Below are 15,523 nucleotides of genomic sequence, written 5' to 3' on the forward strand. Positions count from 1 at the left end.
CATCAAGAGGAGAAAATCCTCCAGAGAATAGACTAATTATAGGCTAAATAGCAGAGCCCGGGGTACTATGTCTTGGAAGAAAATTTCCATTCTGAAAGACAAGACTATGACAAACACAGGCATTTCCCCCAAAATGACTAATGCCTTAATTTAAGAAAATAAAAAGGCAGACTGAGAATCTTGACATTGCCTACGTTGTTTCAGTAAACCACCGCCTCTCTGGTGGAATAGGTAACTGCGTTCCAGTTTTCCTGAAACTCACAAATATCATATTTGGTAGTGGTGTATTAAAGTCTGAAATTCCATGGTAACTTCACACCTGGGGTGGGGAATTGGCAGGGTAGAGGTCCTCACCTGGAACAGTTAAATGAGATCTGGAGCACATACTTATGAGGTAGTTTTACAGTTATCAGAGAAGAACAGACGCTACTTACTTTAAAACAACAACAAAAAAAGGCCTGAGAAGGTAGGAGGAAAAATTTTAGAACAGAAGACTCAGCCTGCCTTTGAAGTGGTAATAGGAACAGCTTCTGTCCTGCAAAGTAGAAGAGAGAGGAAGGGTAGTTGCCATTTTGCCTGAGATCCCAAGGAGGGAGGCCTGGATGCAGGGTTGGGAAGAAGAGCAACTCAGCTTAGTACTAGGTACTTAGTACTTAGTACCTGCAGGCAGAGCTGTCGGCACCGAGGGTCCAGAGGGAGCTCAGATGAAAAGGAAATGGAAAAGGAAGAAACTGGGAGATGGACAAGAACCATTTTTCACACCCAGCAAAGAAGACTCAAAGAAGGTGAAGCAAGTAGGAGAGAAAAAGTGTGGTGTGGTTTGAAGCCCAACAAACAAATCTATGAGCAAATAGCACAGAATCTCCCTTGAGAGTAAAGAAATGTGCACCAATGGAGCTGGAATTCTTAGAAGGGGCTAGAGGCCTGGCTAAGGCAAACAGCTGCACTGTGTAACCCCAGAATGCCCCAGTGGTACCGACTGAGTGAAACCTAGCAACACTCCTTTCACACTGTTTCTGATCCCTTGGGCCATGGTAAATAATTAGAAAAGCCCAGATTAACTGGTTGTGTCCCTAGAGAAGGAGCTGTGATACAAATTCTAGGTCCTTAAGCACTGCATGTCTGGGGACAGCCTGAGGGCCACAGATGGGAAGGAGAGTATACACAGACATCAGTCTGGAGAAAACAGGGGACCATGTAGAAGTGTTAGTCAATGAGAAGAAGAGTTCACTTGCTACAGCTCAGAGTCAAGCAGCAGGTGAAGATGAAGATGAAGCACAGGTTCAGGGTAAAGAGAGGCGAGTCCAAGGAGAAGCCAGGGGAAGACCTGAGGGTGGAGGTATTGCTTTATCATTTGTTGTTGGGACTTACGCTGTTCTTCCCAAGTGGCCCATGGCATTTGTAAGACTGGTTACAACCATGCCTTCTGCTGGACATGATAGCAGCCCAGGGACAGCCTGATTTTTGTATCCTAGTACTCAGGCAGTCTTCAGGATGGTACTTGGTGGCCCCTAGTCACCGATTCACACTTCCCGTTTTCTTCATTTCTCTCTTCCTTAATTGGGTTTTTGTGAAAAGCACTTGGCTGTTAAACAGGTATTTCTCCAAGGCAACTCCAGGCACGTGGAACAGTCAAGGCACCAGACAGCGTGTGTCAGTACTTCAAGATGGAGCCCCAGCAGCTGGGTTACAAGATGTTGGTCTGATCAAGTGCCACCCTGTATTTCTGAGGGCTGGGGAAGGTGTGATTATTGTAGCTCAGAATCCTGCCAATTGCTGGATCTCTCAGTCCACAGTATGGCAGCTTCCCAGAAGCTGGTAGGCACTGCCACTGCTGGCATAGCTAGGCATCTCCTGCAGCACCCCAGCCACTATCTCCTGGGCCTCTCCAAGGGATGAGATCAGTCATAGATCAGCCTTGACTTCTTTTAAAGGTCTTTGTTTAAGGTGAAGATTAAAGAAATATTTGCATGAAGCAGCCCAGGAAGATAAGGAGCACCAAAGGGCAAAGTGATAGGTGCATCCAGAGGATGGTGGTTATAGAAAATGTGTGTGAGTTGGGGCAAGATAATCCAGAAGTTAGCAGATCCTTTTTTTTTTTTTTTTTTTGGTACCAGGAAGTGAACTCAGGGATGCTTAACCACCAAGCCACATCCCCAGCCTTTTTACTTCTTATTTTGAGACAGGGTCTCACTGAGTTGCTTAGGGCCTTGCTAAGTTGCTGAGGCTGGCTTTGAACTCATGATCTTCCTGCCTCAGACTCCTGAGCCACTGGGATTATAGGCATGCACCACAGCACCCCGTGGCAGATTCATTTTTTAAAGATACAATTGTTTTGTAGAAACATCATCCTTAAAATAGTCTGTTGGTGTATTTAAATAATATAAGCAATCACCAAAACCATTATTCTCCTAAAAATGACACATGTAGTAATTCATTTTAAATAGTATTGATGCAATAATACACAGGGATTAAGAGTGAGATATGGGGGGGGGGGGGTTTCTAGGGTTGTGGCTCAGTGGTAGAGAATTTGCCTAGCATGTGTGAGGCACTGGGTTTGATTCTCAGCACCACATATAAATAAATAAAGGGCCGCCAACAACTAATAAAATATTTTAAAAATTATTCACTTTCTCTCAGTGGGATCCGTACCTCTAAGGACAAAATTCCTGTTTGACAGATGTCCTAATCAAACTCTGCAAAGTTCTGGAGGTCTGGGGAGGGGGCTTTGAGGGGTCTGACAATTCAGCAAAAACAAAGACCTTGGGAATTTTCAAGTTCAAGCCTTTGAGTATTCTTGTTTTTGAATGTCTGGCTAATTTCTTTGATTCAAAAATCAATTTCCATTTTGACAAACAGTCATGGTCTGCTTCTTAGTCCAGGCTTAAGTGCCCAGGGACATATGAATTGTATTCTTTCCCCTTGATCCTGCTTGCCACTCTGCCCTGAATTAAATCCATAATTTTCATTTGTATGCATTTTCTCCTTACAGAGGGAAGAAATGGATGGTACCCAGCCATTCCTCATAAGAACTGAACAACCAGTTCCACAGTGCATGATTGTTACATGCTCAAGACCACCCCAGGACTGGGGTGGGGGCCAGGAGAGTGCAAAACAAACAAAGATATTGATAGGGAACACACAGACACGAGTGGTGGGAACATGAGGTTAAGGGAACAATTCTATAAACTAGGCCCACTTTGCTGACTCCATATGCTTTCTTAAACTATAAATGTGTGTGTGTGGTGTGTGTGTTTACACACATACACATATATATAACCTGCAGCCCTGCCTGACATAATTCAATAGGATAGGTTACATTCCTTAGCAAACAATCTGTTATCTGCAGGAGAAATATAGGCCCAAAATGCAGATAAAAAGAACATAGGTTACCCTAAAGTGGGGGGACTTTTGTGACCCTTATGCAGACCTGATCCTAGAACTCAATAACATAAGGATAATTTCTACTAATCATAAAATCTGTAAAAACAGTTGTCATGTGCCATGGGGACTTGAAAATCTGATGTCATCCTACTGTCAATCAAAAGATAAGAGGTAGATGTGGGCTGGACTCTGGAAACTTCCTTGGGAACCCCCCTCCCCCTATAAAACTGGAGGGCAGGAGGGGTATGCCATCTTTCTCCTCTCTTAGATGACCCACCCTCTCTCTTAAGAGTTTCCCCTTTTCCCTTTCTTATCTCTTCAATAAACTCATGCTGCTACTCTGAGTGTCCGAAAGCTCTCCAACATGGCAAGTGAAACAGGACACCAGGGGCTGCCTCAGCTCAGTGGCATGGCTCATGTCATGAGAAACTTAGCATCTTATGGGGTAATACTGAATTTACACATATAAAATATTTAGAGAACAAGGTGATATTGAAATTATTGATTCATTCAAAAACATATTAGGTATTTGCTATGAATGGCACTGTACCAAGTGCTTGGGAGAAACACACCTGGAGTGAGACACTGGCTCTCGCAGATTTAGAAAAAGTAGCAGAATGGACATGGACATAAATAACCATAATTCAAGGATAAAATGAATAAGCACTAGAATAACTCAGGCATAGTAAATTATTCTAGGTAGGAGAACAAGTATTTCACGGGAAAGATGATACTTGGGTCTTAAAGGACAAAGGGTACATCGAAAGTGCAGGGAGAAGCATTCAAGTGAAGGGTACAGAAGCCCCTTGGGGAGGCCCCTTGGTATAAAATGCAAGACTCAATCAGGGAACAGAGTAGAACAGAATCCTGCAGGTGTAATAGATAAGAGTAAGAATCTGCCTTGGAACTTTTTTCTGGAAACTAGAAGGCCTTATGCAATGAGCTTGGGTTTGCTTTCTTAATCTTAGCCATACTGACAGGGAGTTTTTAAGCAGAAAGATTACACAATTAGATCTTCCTTTAAAACAAACTGGTGGGGCTGGGGTTGTGGCTCAGTGGTAGAGCGTTCACCTAGCACGTGTGAGGCACTGAATTCGATCCTCAGTACCACCATAAAAATGAAATAAAGACATTGTGTCCACCTATAACTAAAAAATAAATATTTTTTTAAAAACTGGCATCCAATTACAGAGTCAAATGGAGGAAGGGAGGGGGTCCTTTTAGGAAACACCCATTGAGTCAGCACAGAGGACCCAGAAGAGAAAGATGATGGTGTAGCTGTGGAAACTAAAGACAAGCCAAAAGCACAGAAAGAGAAGAAAAAAAGTTGCTGGTGGAATCTAAGGCAAATTTAATTTAATAGACGTACCTACAGCTATATCTTTGTATACATCTATCTTTCACCTTCACTACCCACAGGAACATCTCTCAAAGGACCCCAAAACCTTGAATACCAATTCCAGGATCTCTTTTTAGTTCTCTTTGTGTTCAAGTGCTCTGCTCAGGCCTGGCTCACGGCCACTGTTGAGCTGCCCTGCTTTCTTGAACATTTTCTTTCCTAGTCTGCAGCAATGCTCTGTCTCTCAGTCATTCCCTTACTTCTTGACCACTCTTGCTCATTTATTTTCATTGCTGGGTAGAGCAAAGGACAAGGGCAGAGGAGATGCAGTATGCGGAGACAAGGAGCAATGGGCATAGAACAGAAAGCATTTGTGTCCACAGGCTTGGAATGTGCTCCTAAGGTACCACTCAGTGTGCTAACCAATATTGAAGAAATTTGCATATCACTGGGAAGGCTATCCCTAGCCTTGGGGACTCACAATCCCAAATAAGTATGAAGATTCTGCTGAAAACCAGTGAGTTAAACTCAAAATGCATATTTGGCACTAAGTAAAAATTACAAGTGTAAAAAAATGAGTAAACACAACTGATTAATTATTGCAAATGATCTTTATAACAGTTTTAATGAGATATTAATTCACATACCATACAGTTCACCCATTTAAAATGTATAATTCAAAGCCTTTTTTTTTTTTTTTTTTTTTTGGTACTGGGGCTTGATTGAACTCAGGGGCACTCAACCACTGAGCCACATCCACAGCCCTATTCGGTATTTTATTTAGAGACAGGAGCTCACTGAGTTGCTTAGTGCCTCTCTTTTTGCTGAGGCTGGCTCACAGCCCTTTTTTAAAAAATAAAGAACAGACATTTTTCCTTCCACATTGTCCATTTACACAGTTGTGCAACCTTTACCACAATCAGTTTAAGAACATTTTCATCACTTCAAAAAGAAACCCCATACCTCTTTGCACTCACTCCCCACCCCATGTCCCTTTGACCTTCTCCATCTCAGGAAACTACTAATCGATTTTTCTATTTTTATAGATTTGCCTAATTTGGAAATTTCTTATATGGGCATTTCTGTGACTGGTTTTTTTCACTTAGCATGTTTTCAAGGTTAATCTCTATCAGAGCATACATTAATATTTCATTCCTCTATAATACTAAAAAATGTTCCATTGTATAGATAGACCACATTTTATTCATCCATTGATCAGTTGATAGGTTTGGGGGATTATTATTAAGCTATTATGAATTAATGTTATACCCATTTCTGTGTTTTTGTGTGCACATGTTTTCATTTCTCCTGGATGTACTCCTAAGAGCAGAGTTGCTCTATGTTTACCTTTTGAAGAACTACCAAGACTGCTTTCCAGAGCAGCTGTGTTGTCTTACATTCCCACTAGTAGGGTATGCATTTGATTTTTAATACTTCGTCCTGTTCCAGAAATAATTCCAGGCATCTTACAATAACAGGTGTTTCAATGAAGGTATATGTAATGAGGCAAAAATAAAGCAAAGGGTAAATTTGGGAAGAAAAATAGAATTTGGAATGCTAAATAAATGACTTTGCCAGAGAGGTCCACAAATTTGGCTCTAGTCTTCTAAGCAGACAATGTGGAAGGAAAAATGTCTGTTCTTTATTTCTTAAGATCCATTCTAGACAAATAGACTACTAGCTGCTTAGAGAACAGTGATAATTGGTAATGAAACTAAAGATAAGCTCTCCTGGGTTTTCACAGAAATGACTGCAAGTAATGTAATGGATACTGTTTCTCTCTAGTAAACATGGCCACGAGTTCCATAGAGTATTTTTTTTCTTCCTTCCTTCCTTCCTTTCTTTCTTTCCTGCAGTGCTGGGGAATTGACCCCAGGTCATCACGCATGCTAAGCAAACACTCTAACCACTGAGCCACATCTCCAGTCAGAGAGCTATTTTTTTTTCCTCTTTTAAAATTGGTGCATTGTCGTTGTACATGATGATGGGATTTGTTGTTACATATTCATACATGCACACAATATAACAGTGTAATTTGGTCAATATCATTTTGCAGTATTTCCCCTTTCCTTTTCCTCCTCCTTCCCCCTGGTCCCTTTCATAGGGCTGTTTCTTAGAGTGCTCTTCAATCCTAACTAATGCCTAATACCAAAGAATCATCTAGCAAAAAATTCATCCTGGGTGGCCAATACAAAGAGGCACAGACCTCTGATCTTAATCCAGGGCTAACCCTACAAGAGACCTGGTGAACTTTTACAGGCTCAGGCCCCTTGATTCCTATGTGGAAAGCAACACTCACACGCTGGCAACCATCAAGTGAAGGAAAGGCAGGTGCCAAGGCACACGTGCTGATCATACAAAGTCCAAGAAGAAGATTGCAGGGAAAGTATACTCCTTGAATTGAGAGCAGCCCAGAAGAAGGAGCAATTTTATCCCTACTGTGGGAGCCGGGGGAGGGGGAGAGGACTGAGCATCCCAAGTGGGTGTGGAAACAATAGGGCAGTCAGTTTGCCTCCTAAATGATGCTGATAATGGTTCCAGCAAGAAGTTCAAGCTGTAATCTATGGTGGGGGTAGGGGATTCACAAGTGTCCTGGGGTCACTATCACCCACACTTTGTGTCCTTCCCTCAATGTGTGTTCTTTGGATACAGACGTAAGTGGATTCAACATTCCTCAGTGGGTCACCAATTCCATGCCTATTGTTGATGGATTGAACATCAAACTGGGGCAATGAATCAAGCCAGACTTTCCTAACAATCTCACCACTCCTGAAAAACCTGGAAAAAAAATCTCATCAGATCACATGGAGTTGTGAATGTTTTATGCAACTCTGGATCGTACACAGCTACTGACGGACTGTCTTGGTTCATGTTCCTGAGGACACAAACTGTTAGTGTCTGTCACTCGTTATCCCCCTTCTGAGTCAGAAAGTTTCAAAGGACAATGAACTACAAGGCCCAGATTGGTACTGCTGCTGCCCCTTGGAAAGAGAACTCTTCCTGAGGAAGTGGCCACCCAAGGAAGCCTGTGAGTATTGCTTCTGTGTGTGCTTTTAGACCAAGAAATGAATACGTCACCCCCCAGGGATGTCAATCCAGTGCCTTGTTCAAGCACTAAATTTTGTAAGATACAATATTTTTCTTTTTTAGGCAAGGGAATGAATAAAGACACAGACTGCCAAAGAGAGTCTGGGGAGTCCTTAAAACTCCTCCATTAGCATGATGGAGCAGTACAGCTCCATCTATTACATCAAAGCCTCATCAGAGGCCCTAATCCTCTCTGAAAGGAACTCTCAGGCAGCCAAGCTATTAATTTGCTGAATAATAGGCCATCTGATTAACCCTTGAAAAGCAAAGCACAGGCACTGCAGGCAACAAATGTTCCCAGGGGCTGAGAATGAAGGAGGAGGCCTTTGGAACAGTTTCCACTGCAGTGTTAGGGAACCAGCGCTAAGCCTAGGTTTCTGAATGGTTAGCTTTCTGCTTCCCTTCCCCATTTCCCCATTCTCTCTCCCTAGAGCATGCTGATTCCCTTCCCTGGTACTGTAGTGTGTCCTGAGCTTTAAGCCAGCCACATACTCAGTGACATGCTTAGATAGGTGATGTGGAACTTTCATGTCACAGAATAGACCCACAGCTGCAAATCAGTGACAATAAAGACTCTTTTAAGAACATTTACCCAGGACTGGAGTTGTGGCTCAATAGTAGAACCCTAGCCTGGCATGTGTGAGGCCCTGGGTTTGATCCTCAGCACTGCATATAAATAAATAAATAAATGATAAAAGATCCATGGACAACTAAAAACATATTTTTTTTAAAGTTAAATAACAGTTCTAGCTCCAAAATAATATATTGCAAGTACTCTGCTGTCTTAAAATAGGGATAGAAAAAAGGGTACAGAAAGCTTTCTCTAAAAGAAATAAACATTAGGAATACTTAAGAAGTTCATCATGACACAGTAAGGAATTACTTAACCTTTGATAATACTCTTTCTTCATGAGAGCTACAATATTAAACAAAACTACGTGAGAAAAAGTTTGATAATGCTTCCAAAGCACAAAACTTATTAAAAAGCTAATGTAATCAAGATAATCAGTTATTGGTATAGCAACAGACACACAGGCAGTAGAATTGAGAACACAGAAATAAATTAAAAAAAAAAAAAACATTTACACACCTATATCTGCTCTAGAGCAGGTCATGTGTGATCTGGGGAAAATAGAAAAGGAGGCAGAACCCACAGCTGGGTAAAAGGAGGGGGTGTGGGTCACCAGCTTGGGCGTGAATGAGATCACTTCTAACTCAACAAGAGAGGCCTAGCATGGAACCAGGTTGATTCTTTTATGGGATTCTGCTGCTAGAGGTAGACAACTGGATGCTGTGTTGCCAAGGACAGGTAACAGGTAAGCTGGGTGGAGGGTTTCACTTGGTGTGCTTTAATAAATCACATACACATCAGCGTTTCTGCTGGTTGTATCAGATAATGAGATGAATGATTGAATGTATGACATGGCGGTCAATTATCATGTGGAGGATATAAATTCTATTGTGCTGAGGACATTTATCTCTGTATTGATCTGGCTTTGCTAGCAAGGATCATAAATTACTAGCCTTCCACAATCGTATGATAAATACTCTAATAACACAATGCCACCGACTGTTTTCCCAATAAATTCCCTTATGTTTTCAGTTAGAAACATGCAGGGTTTATTTTATTTTACTAAAGACTTTATTTTTTAGAGCAGTTTGGGGTTCACAGCAAAATTAGGAGGAAGGGACAGAGAGCCCCCTCCCACCCCCAGCTCCTGCTCAGGCAGAGGCTCCTCCGTTATCACCTCCCCCAGCAGGACATTGATTACAATTGGTGAACCTACACTGTCAGATCAGAAATCAGAACTACCTGAAGTCCATAGCTTACCTTAGGGCTCACTCTTGGTGTCATCCATTTTATAGGTTTGGAAAAATTTATAATGACATGTATCTACTACTATGTTATCTTCTGCATATTTTCACTGCCCTAAATCCTGTTATGCCTAGTCATCCCTACCCCCACCCCACCTGCTGACAACTGCAGATCTTTCTGCCATCTCTAATTTCTTCTTTTTCTTCTGAAAGGCTCCTAAATGGAGCCTTTTCACATTGGCTTCCTTCATTCAACAATGTGCATTTGAGGTCCTCGCATGTCTTTTTGCAGCTCGATAGCTCCTTTTCTTTTGAGTACTAAATAATATTCCATTGCATGGATGTATTACAGTTTACTTATTCATTCACGGTCTCTTGCTTCCAAGTTTTGGCAATTATAAAGATTTCATAAACATCTGTGTGTAGATTTTTTTTCCCCCGACACAAATCCTTTGTGTGGAATGCCCAGGAGTATGATTGCTGGGTTGGACGGTAAGAGCGTATTTAATTTTGTAAGAAACTGCAAACTATCTTCCTAAGTGGCTGAACCATTTTGCATTCTGTCCAGCAATGAGTAAGAGCTCCTGCTGTTCCACATCCTGGCCAGCAGCTGGTATTGTCAGTGTCTCAGATTTTGATCATTCTCATGGTAATATCTCCCTGCTGTTGCACTGGTTTAATTTTAACTTTATTGCCAAAAAGTTACAGGTAGTATGAAGACCATGGAGGAAGATCTGTTCATCCCAAACAAACAAATAGTGATGTGTTACAGCCAGCAGCCACGAGCTCACTGGGTATCATTGTTACCTTTCCAGGAATTTTGTGAAATAGCTGATATCACATTGGTAGCTGGAAGGTGGTCATGGTGGGCATATTTAAACCATAGAAATCAGTAAACACTATAAATCAACCCCACCCCGCCTCTGCCCAGCAGGATATTACAGAGCACACCACTGCTTGGGTACTGGAAGTCTCAGGGAAAACTGACTGCCTGGTCATTCCAAAGCATGGTCATAGGGGTACAAATCTCTTTTTACTACCCATTTCCTCTAATTCTTTTTTCCTTTTTCACTTTCTGCCTTCTGTTGGAAGGACGAAAATTTTCCACAGACCCTTTATTCTTTCTGTTGGTTTAAAAACTATACATTGTTTTTCTTTTTTTCTTTTCCCTCAGGTAATGACTTTATTTTTTTAGTTAACATAACCAGCCCATGGTATAGCATGCTAAATCATAAAGTACAAGTCCAAGGAAGGTAATACCTTTACTAAGTTACAAAACTTTGGCAAATCAACACAGTACTCTATAATACAATAAAATATTATATATGTTGGAGTCATATATTAGACTTAGTGATGATTTTTACTCCAAAAATATCATTTAAATACCAAATCAAAACACTGTTTTTTAGTAGAGTAAGTTATTTTATACAATTTAATGTCTTGTAAGACTATACAAATTCTCATTTTAGAGTCAGCTCCCCCATGCAGGCTGTGCTAGTCTGTATTAGCAAGGTGAGTGTGTATGTATGAGGAGAGGCTCTGCTTGCTTGGCTCTGGGGTTGGACCAAACTCAGGTACAGTTCCAATGCTTTATCATTTTTCTACAAATGCTGCCACAGCCATTGGTGTCCTCATGCTTCCTCTTGCTGAAGCTGCCAACTCTTCAATCTCAGCATTTAATTTATGTATTACCCATTCCTTGCTTCTTGGCCTTTACTAGCATTAGAAGATATCGTGGTCGCCATCAGTCCTTCCAGGTAACTGCTAAGGCTGACTCCCTGCACAGAGATGATGGCTTCCTGAGTCAAAATAGTCTTTTCTGGATCTTGAGGATGTGGTTTGTAGATAAGTCTCTCATCCACTGAAACCATATTTGTAAAGGAAATATTAGTTGATTTATGTTCCATTATTTTCTCTACAGGATCAACTACAGAATGTTCTTGCACATTTGTTTTGGTTCTTGCTGAACCAATAAGAGACTTCACAATGGAAGGCAGTCCCCTCTCTGTGCTAAGAAGTCTGTGGCTGTGCAGCTTTCCAGAGGGATCTATATGCCTGTCCAGCACATCAACTCCAACCACACTCGGGTTCATAGGGTTTGGGTATTTCTACATTGCAGCTGTTGTAACAGTTTCCCATGGGTGGTCGAAGATGAGCTCCTCCTGCCAGCAGGTCCAGATCTTCATGGTGCCGGCGGCCTGAGTCCTGTCCCAGAGACTCTGGGGAACAATGAGGCCACACTACCCAGCCCCACCCTACGGCGGCCCCACGCCCTATCCCGGCTGGGCCAGGCCTCAGCGCCCTACATATTGTTTTTTATAGTGTTGGGGATTGCCCTACAGGCTTAACATGTATGCTGAACTATAAATTTGCCAGTAGTTCTACCCTCTTTCTTTTTATAAATTATTTTATTGGTGCATTATGATTATACATAATCTTGGGATTCTTTGTGATATATTTGTACATGCTCCTAGTATCAATTGTTCTACTTCATTTCCCTATATCTTCCTTCTTCCTTCCTTCTTCTCTCCTCTGATTGCCTTTTTTCTACTGGTCTCTTTTCTATTTTCATGAAGTCCCTTGTCTTTCCTTTTTCCTCTCTAGCTCCCCCATATGAAAGAAAATATATGAACCTTGACCTTCTGAATCTGGATTACCTCACTTAGCATGATACATTCATCTGTTTTCAGCAAATGACATAATTTTGTTCTTCTTTATGGCTGAGTAAAACTCCATTGATTTTATATATACAATTTTCTTTATGCATTCATCTGTGGATGGACACCTAGGCTGATTTCATAACATGGCTTTTGTGAATTGCACTGCTATCAACATGGGTATGCATATGTCGCTGTAGAATGAGGACTTCCTTTTTGGATTCTGTCCTCTTTATAAGCACAGAAATCTATGCATGCTTAAACCACATCTTGAACAGTGCCTTCCCCCAAGCTTAAGATTAGTGTTAGCTTTTACATATCTTATCCCAAATTGTTTTCCTTCTTAAAAATTAATAGTTACTTATTTCACTCCTTCGGGCTGTTCCATGAAATTAACTTCATTTCAAATGAGTTTATATTTCACTTGTTATTTTTGGTAGTTTCTTAGAAGCTTCAATGCGTTTCAAAACTTCATTTGGCAGGCTCATTTTGGGGAAAAGGGGTCTGTTTCCTTCTCCCCTCTCTTCCCCTGTGTCCACTCACATTTTAAAGTTATGTCTGCCCAGCTCTCTGAGGCTCTAGCACAGAGCCAGGTATTAGAATAGCATTTTTAAAAATCATATTCTCTTAGGTATATGGACAAGCCCATCACAGTGACAACAAAAGTTCTGGTTGCTTATCAATCCTTCTATCCAGAAGGCAGCCCAAAGCCATAGTCCCAGATGATGGTCAGCACTGGCCCAGGTGATGAAGAACAAAGTGGAAGAAACCTCGGTGCTTAGAACATGGGCTCATGTGACCCCTCCCCCACCCTATTTTTCCCCCCAGCCTCTTTTATCAGCCCAGGAGACCAACCCCAGACTCTTGAGCAGAGTCTAGCTCCAGACCCTGCCTTGCTTGGAGCCCCTCGTCCCATTTATCAACTGAAGCCAAACTCCCAGCCCTGCTGCTCCTCCTGCCAGCAGCTTCAGTCTAGTTGAGCACTTTGTGTTTTTGTTCCATTCTGATCCATCATAGAGTTTAGGTTCCTTCCCTCTGTCCCTTTCCTCCATTCCTTCCTTGCTTTTCTCCTTTCTTCCTTCCTTAGCAATATGATTTTGGCCTTTTCTTTTCACATCGGGGCTTGTCAATGTTATAGGTTCAGAAAAGTAATACATCCAAGGACCCCTTTGGACAGAGAATTTCCTGTATGGAAGCACATAAAGGCAAAACTCCTTCAAAATCAATCTTGTAATTTCGTCTGCTTACTATCATCCTAAATTATTTTTCTTTAGTATGTTTCTTCATCCGCTGGTATGAAGAGTGTTTTAAGCTACTAATATATATGGCCAAGATTAGCACCCATGAGAAGTGCCATTGACCTTCTATAGCAAGGAAGCAGAGTTTGTCATGACCTCCAACTTCTCCATACCTCGATTTCCACCTATCTATCACACTAGACGCTGTCCTAAAGCAGGCTTGGCCTGGCAATGATTAAGGTAAAAGGAAACACCACTCTTGTAGAGTCCTGGCAGTGACCATGGTCCTAAAACACCATGAGCCATGAGAACAACTGTTTCTCTTAATCCTGAGTTCAGAAGTGGCTCCTCTCCAAACAAGGTGATGGAGAAGGTAAAATAGGGAAGTGGGAGGTGGGGGATTGGAGAGAAGTGGGCAGAGTTGTTAAAAAGGAATGACCATTGAGATTGGTGGGGGGTGGGAGGTGGGGGGATTGTTTGGACATCATTTCCATATATTCAAAGAACCAAAACAGAATCCACAGCTAACCTTGTAGCTTTCATCAATCATTTTTTTAAAAATCCTATGATGATTCTGGGAGTTCTATGTTCATTTTTGCTCTGGGAAGGTGGTGGGGGGCAGGGTATGCAAAGCCCCTCCCCTTCTTCAATTTTGTGTTTGTGGTTAGGAGTCATTGTCCAAAGATCATATGTTCTAACATTCAATTTCTAACCAGGTCCATTAAATGCTATGCATAAGTTGGAGGATGTCACTTCCTCCTAGAATTCCGGTTCTTCAAAAGACGCTGATGTTTATTGAGCTGCCACATGCTGGAATTGTGCTAGGTACTCGGTACAAAGCAGAACAGATTCATTCTCTGCTCTCAAGGACATCAAAGCTTGAGTAGGGAGACATAAACAAGCAGCTTCAGGATGGTTTGCTCTCCTCTCCTCTCCTAATGACAGGAAAGCCTATAAATGGCGCCATGCAGATATGAAAGCATGAGGGAAGAGCCCGCTGAGTCTTCCTGGGGCAGTTAGAGGAAGCACCACCTTTTTTCAGTTTGTTGGGATGGGCAGGCAGCCTGGAGGAGAGGGTGCACTGCATAGACACAGAGACCAGATCCTTTATGACCTTGTGTGGTTTCAGTCCTAGCACATCCTTTAAGTAGTACAAAGCCACAGAATGATTACAAGCCAGGAGGACTTGATCAGTTTGGGAATAAAGATCATGCTGACTGTTTTGCAGGATGGTTTGCAATGACTGCAGTTGCAGAGTTGGGGGGATATTATAGAAGCTGTTACTCTAGTTGGAGCAGAGAGCTGAAGTTTTACCTGAAATCACCAGGACACTGTGTACTAAATGAAAGGAGTCAAACATGAAAGGTCTCCTACTGTATTACTCCATTTATATAAAATATACAGAACAGGGAAGTTCAAGAGACAGAAAGAAGATTGGCTGGTGGTCAGGGACTAGAGGGGAACAGGAAATGGAAAGAAACTGCTTAGGTAGGTGTGGGGTTTCTGTGTGGAATGATGAAAATATTTTGGAACTGGACAGAAATGGCAGTTGCATAACATAGTGAATGTTTGAAATGCCACTGAATTGTTCATTTTAAAAGGCTAATATTAGCGAGGAGCCGTGGTGCATACCTGTAATCCCAGCAGCATGGGAGGCTGAGACTGGAGGATGGCAAGTTCAAAGCCAGCCTCAGCAAAAGCAAGGCTCTAAGCAACCCAGTGAGATCCTGTCTCTAAATAAAATACAAAACAGGGCTGGGGGTGTGGTTCAGTGGGTGAGTGCCCCTGAGTTCAATCCCCAGTACCAAAAAAAAAAAAAAGGTTAATATTATGTTATGTGAATTTCACCTCAATTAAGCCCACATACACACATTCTAGCATCATGAGCCTAAGAAAAGATATTGCAATATGACACAGACCTGGGTTTAAATCCCAGCTCTGCCAGGATGCAGCTATGAGACCTAAAGCCTCTCTGTCACCTAACCTTTAATAAGTTTAGTATC

At 41.8% G+C, this 15,523-nt stretch overlaps 1 protein-coding gene and 1 pseudogene across 1 annotated transcript in view; both read right to left on the bottom strand.

Moving 5' to 3' along the window:
- Myo3b (myosin IIIB) overlaps nt 1-15,523 on the bottom strand; it is a 374,689-nt gene that overhangs the window by 242,203 nt on the left and 116,963 nt on the right. The window lies entirely within an intron of this gene.
- On the bottom strand, nt 11,219-11,811 carry LOC114101198 (PRELI domain containing protein 3B-like; annotated as a pseudogene).

Source organism: Marmota flaviventris, chromosome 11 (assembly GCF_047511675.1).
Source record: "Marmota flaviventris isolate mMarFla1 chromosome 11, mMarFla1.hap1, whole genome shotgun sequence".
NCBI lineage: Eukaryota > Metazoa > Chordata > Mammalia > Rodentia > Sciuridae > Marmota > Marmota flaviventris.